This window comes from Frankliniella occidentalis, unplaced genomic scaffold (assembly GCF_000697945.3).
Source record: "Frankliniella occidentalis isolate FOCC.00 unplaced genomic scaffold, Focc_3.1 Scaffold209, whole genome shotgun sequence".
Taxonomy (NCBI): domain Eukaryota; kingdom Metazoa; phylum Arthropoda; class Insecta; order Thysanoptera; family Thripidae; genus Frankliniella; species Frankliniella occidentalis.
Window position 1 is genome coordinate 31,437 of NW_026267335.1, and position 5,847 is coordinate 37,283.

The following is a 5,847-nucleotide window of genomic DNA, read 5'->3' on the forward strand; positions in this document are numbered from 1 at the left end:
CCCTACCCTCGCCCGCCTTTCGCATGCAGCGAAGTTTTGCCGATTTTTGATAAAGAGGTCGCGTTATCACTTCAGCAGCAGCAGCGATAGGCTTTGGTGGTGCCCCCCGCGCCGAGCTGTGGGAGAGGAGAGAGAGAGAGAAGGCCCGCTGCTGTCTCGCTGCTGCCTCGCTGCTGTCCGCGGCCGGACCGGCCGCAGCCCGACGACCATGCAGTTGCGGCGGCGGACCGGGCAGATCCGGTACAACACATCCAAACTATCATAACCTTGCAGTTTTGTGGCCGGACATGAGGAATGAGTGCGAGCGAGATGGGATGACGAGGTGAGAGGAAGAGAGAGGGAGAGAGAGGCCGAGAGCGGGGGCGGGGAGGACCACAGATGCGGCGAGGACGATGAAAGATAGCACACAACAAGGACGCATCGCACACCATTTCACCTGCGCGATGATGGCCATCGATTGTCTGTGCCCAGCAGCGTCCTCCTACCTCCCAATAACACCAGCCATCCGGACATGGACGAGACGAGTCGAGTCCGCGCCTGAAAAAGTACCATCCAGCTGCTTCTTCCTGCTACTGAATGCTGCTGCGGCGAGAGCGATTAACACTTTAATCTTTTCATGCCGCGCGGCGGCGGCGTGAGCGCGGCGGGCGGACCAACCGCGCGGCCCATAGCGGGATAGAAGAGGTCCGGTGTGTTGCCGAGGCACGACACGACGCGACTCGCTGGAGGCACGCTGCTGGAGGCACGCTGGAGGCACGCTGGAGGCACGCCACGGGCGGGGCAGCAGGGCAGGGCAGAGAGGCACGCCGTGTGGCGTTAAAAACAGACAAGTGACGCGGACCCAACGCGCAATTACCTGCGTGATGGTGGGTACGGCACGGCGGCCAGGCAGGCGCGTCCGACCGTGAAGTGTCCGACAGATAGGAGGGGGATTCCACACTCCATTCCTCGCGCCAAATTGACGCCGGCCGAGCATACACACACACCAAGTGAAGCGGAGGCAAACAAAATAAATATGAAACGCCATGTAAGTTACCATCATCATTTGCCAAAAAAAGAAGAGAAGTTGGGCGAATTAAAAACCCTGAGTGAAACAATAAAAGCAAAGAGGGGTATAGGTATAAATAAAAAAAATTGTCACGGGATGCCACACCACGCCACGTTCTCCCCTTCCAGGCTCGTGACGATCTACTTGCTTCTCCACGGCACCATACCAAGCGACTCGACTCTCGGCATGCTCATATGGTACCCGCGTCCCATGCGCTCGCGGTGCACTCGCACGATATTATGTGCATTCATTTTCAGGAAAAAAATGGAGAAAAAGAAGAAGAAGTAAAACGCAAGTTGGCATGCCACCGTGTTGCTCGTCGAGCGCTACCGGCGGCGCTATACCGGCCCCGACCCACTTGTGTCGATCTGATCTGCACAGGACTCGGCGCGAGCCACGCACCCGCCGCACTACACACGTTTTTGTTTGACGTCGTCGGCAGCAACAAAAAAAATTTCAATGAACAATTCCCACGAAAATATATAGAGTCAAAAAACAAATGCAGAGAAATCATTGGCATATCTTACTGGAGCTGGCGAGTGTGTGCTTTCTCCCTCCGTCGGACTCTCATAACACGTCACACTCGGCGACCCCCGAACCCAACCGAACGGCACAAGGCGTCCCGCGGCGACGCGACCCAACCCAACCCGCGAGTCCGACCACCACAACAACTATCTTTTTCTGCCCTCCTGGCTACGCGACCGCGGAAAAATACAAGGGGGAAAAAATCACGACCGACGACCCCGAACGACGCCCACTACTACAACAGCGGCAGCCCTATAGGCATCGCTAATTATTTTTTCAACTTTTTTTTCGGAGATTGTCCTGCTGCGTTTTGAAGCGGAAGACTGTTATACGCAACACTTGCTCTACCCGTCCTGTCAACAGCGCGCGTTCGACAGACGAGCAAAAAAAAAGAGGAAGAAAGAGCTAAATTAGCAGCGACGGCGGGTTGGTTCGGGCCAGGTCGGCCGAGTCCTCTTCCAGCACACCACGTGGCGCGACTCGGAGCGACCGCACTGGTGGGACCGGCGACCCGACCCACGGCAACGGGTACCTCACCTCACCTCACCTCACTTCACCCTTCCCCCATCGGCATGCACAGAGTCGTCGAGGAGGAAGGCGAGGACCCGCGGGACCGTCACGTTCCGAGGGCCTCACAGCGCCCGCGGCGGCGGCGGCGCGGCTGCGACGGAGTCCTTGACAGAGCTCCGCCAAGGAGGGCGAGGAAGAAACGTTACACCCGGAGTAACATTAAAGAGGACGCGAAACAGCCGTACCAGGTAATGGCAAATGGCGCGCTCGCCGGCAACCAAGTCCCCCCCATCGGAATGGTGAAGTAGAGGGTGTTGTGATGGCACGGTGCATGAGTGAGGGAACACTGGCAGGCCGCCGCTGCACCAGAGGTCGGCTCAAGCATCGCCTCGCCCTGACCGACCAGTCTGCGTGCCAGCCGGCCGGGTGGTGGCAGCGCCAAACGCGCGCTTAGCGGGGGAGGTTTTGTGCCCAACCTCGGCCCTGACCCGACACCCGACGCGAGACGGGCGTGTGGGCCGGGCTGCTCATAGAGAGCTCGGACACAGGTGCAATGGCCACGAGCCTGACCGCGTGTGGGGAGCACCGAGCACGGCGTACAGTAGTGCAGCACGGCCCCGCCCGCCCCCGGCTGTGCACTTGTCTCTCTTGCGAGTGCAGCAGAGGGGTCTACGGCCTTGGCTCCCCTTGAGCAGCAGGAGACATCGACTGTCTGCCGGGCGCACGGACGGACGCACTGACGGGCGGGCGGGCGGAGTGCGGGGTGCGGGGGGCGCCCTGTACAAACACCAACCAGCGCTCATCCATAAGCATGCCAACGCGGCCAACATGAACACTCGCCAAAAAGCCGAGCCCGCGAGGCTGCTTAATTTAAATACCCAAAGAAGGCGGGAGAGAAGCGCGGGGGCGGGGGAGGGAGGGTGTTCGCCGTTAGCCCCGGCAGGGTATAGAAAGGGGGGCGACAAAGGCCCGCAAAAACATCCCTTCCTACACTCCTCGGGTGGGCTAGCTGGCTGGCTGGCGCCGAGGGCGTGGTGGGGGCGTGGCGGGGCGGGGCGAGGCTCGGCCGCGCGCAGACAGCGCTTCGCGCCGACACATTACTAAGGAACACGCAGCCCGACGCGTACGAACAAGGGTGGGGAGGGGCGGCAGTGCCGTGGCAGGGGCGCGGCGGGGCGGGGGACAAGTACGGCAGCCAACGAGGCCAGCACTGTTACCAGCACCGCCGGTTCGAAGCAGCCAGGTGCCACGTCGTCACAGTCATTCTAAAAATTGGCAATATGTGTCACTTTCGTATGTGACAGTATGATGGCAAACTATTGTCACGTTACGGCGCATGTCAACCTGTCCTAACCGTTACCATATACTTTTTTCGGGCAGCTTAAAATGGGCAATGCGTGTCACCCGCCATTCCTCTGACAACAAACGAAAGAAACTGCCAAATTTTTTGCAAAGGCGCGGCGGGTGCTCCGCGTGCTTCCACCAGGACTGTTGCTCTGCCATGTATGCGCTCGATTGTGTCGCCAATAAAGGTCACAGATCACAGATCAGTCGCCTTTAAACAGAGCTTTCTCACTTCTCTCTTTCTCTCCATCGCGCTGCAATCCGCAGCTGTGCACACAATTTCCTCGCCATGATGGCAGACAGGGGCGGACCCTTGCCGTCGCGATGCGGAATGAATTTTGCCGAAATATATCGGAGCACTGCGCTGCCGAATGCATAATCCGCGAATGAGGTCGCCCATAGTATTGCTTCGTTAGCCGACGTGAGGCGGGCGAACGGCGCTCGATTAGAATATTGGGAGAGCAGGCGGCAAATTGGAATTTTAAATATATCACTTCTCCCCCTCCCATTCAACTTCATTTTCTATTCTTTTTATGTTGGCCACGTTGATCGTTTGCCTGCGCTGCTGATGGCCTTCTGCAGGTCGGTTGGGGCGCTGGCCAACGCAAATACACACACACTCACACACTCCACACAAGAGCGAACAGACGCCGCGCTGCAAGGCGACTGGAAATAGCGCCAACACACACACATACACACAGCCAGCTGGCGTGAAAGGTCTTAGCATCGTCAGTCTGCGAAAATTGCGCGTGCAGATTTCGCTTCCGAAATGCTGCAACATTTCTACAACTCGCTGCTGGCCGCTCGCTGCGCCTGCTCTGGCGGTTGGACGATATGGACGGACAGGCTCCAGTAGAGCAGCGCTAGTAAGTATCTGTAGTGGTAAGTGAGATGAGAGCGTAGAGTTGAGAGGGGAGGGATGACCTGGCCCCCCGCGCCTGGCCTCGCGATCCCTGGAGCCGGGGGACTTCCCGATTTAGTCGTGTAGGGAAACTCGGTCCATCTCCTGTAATCTCCTGATGGGCGACTCTGCCGATGCATCCACTCGCGCGGCGCCGCCGCGGTGCGAGATGGGGGCCAGGGCAGGGCGCGTGCGCGCGCGCGCGCGCGGACCGTCTCAACGGAACGGAACCGGGCGAGCGGGATTCGGTTCAGTCCGAAACTTACGCAACTCGGGCGGCGGGCCGGGCGGGCCGGGGCGTAAGTACATCGGGGCGGCAATGCCCGACCGGCCCAGCTGTCACACACGCGGGCCGTTGCGCAGCGCCCCACACACGCTGGAGGGAGGGCGCTGCGGGCCGGCACAACGTACTTAGTGGCGGGCGGTGGGGCCCGGCCGAAGGGTCCTTTTCTAACATACCAGTGTACACCGATTTTCTGTTGTTTTTTTTCTGTTGTTTTTTCAGATTTCTTTCAGATTTCTCCTGATTTCTGTTGGTCTGACTGGTCTGGCTCTCATAGCGCCTGATGGGTAGGCAACATCTCGCCTGCAGTGCACGCGTGTGTTGCGGGGTGGCCTACCCTAAGTCTCGCAGGCGCCGAGCTCCCGTAACTTGCCGAATGATGAATCCGATGGGAAAAACGGACGCACTCGCTCTAGACGGCCCCTAACCACGAAGAACGTGGTGGTCGGCACGGGGCGCATATCCAGGAGAGTCACCGAAACGGTGACATGTTCATGTCCATCGACCACGCACCCAACCCAACGCACGCACCACGCACCACGGCGCCGGTCGGAAACCTTGTCATTCTCCCGCTCCCGCAAAGAGTCCTTGCTCGCCGCCGGGCCACGCGCCGCGCTGGACGCTGCTATCCCCGCCGCCCTCCTGCAGAGCACCACGCCGCCCCACCCGCCCGGGAGCTGTTGCAATTTCCTGCGCTTCGGAAGCAGCGCGGATAGAGAGCGTTCCGCTCGCACGGTGAATACTCCAGCCGGGCAGGCACGAGGCGGGCGGGGCGCCAGCCAAAATGTAGTCGTTGAAAAACACGGGCGCCGCGCCGGGGGAAGGAAGGGGCCGTCAGGGTGGGGCGAGAGGGAAAGAGGGGGGGGGGGCAACCGATGCAGTTCATCAAAGACTCTTTCGAAGTTTGCCTGATTGGGGTGCGGCAGAGCAGGAAAAGTCGCGAAGCCGTTCACTTTTGCATGCAGGATTGGCAAACGCGCGCCGCGGCGACGGGGAGTCTCGGGTGAGGTGTGGCGAGGTGGGGCGTGGCGAGTGCGGCGCGGGGCGTTCCCCCGCATCCCGGAAGAGCCCGGCGACGACGCCGGCGACGCGCGCCCTCCTAGCCTTGGCTCTACTTCTCTTCGCAGCCGCTATAATGCCGCTCCATCCGCGCCCCGCAGTCTGGTTAACTTTTGAAACGGCGAGGTTATGACTTTCGCGATGTGGCGGGCGCGGTCTGTCAGAACGCTCAACGCC

At 60.1% G+C, this 5,847-nt stretch overlaps 1 protein-coding gene across 1 annotated transcript in view; it reads right to left on the bottom strand.

Moving 5' to 3' along the window:
• Positions 1-5,847, bottom strand: part of LOC113202058 (furin-like protease 2) — a 39,647-nt gene that overhangs the window by 23,306 nt on the left and 10,494 nt on the right. The gene's annotated exons all lie outside the window — the stretch shown is intronic.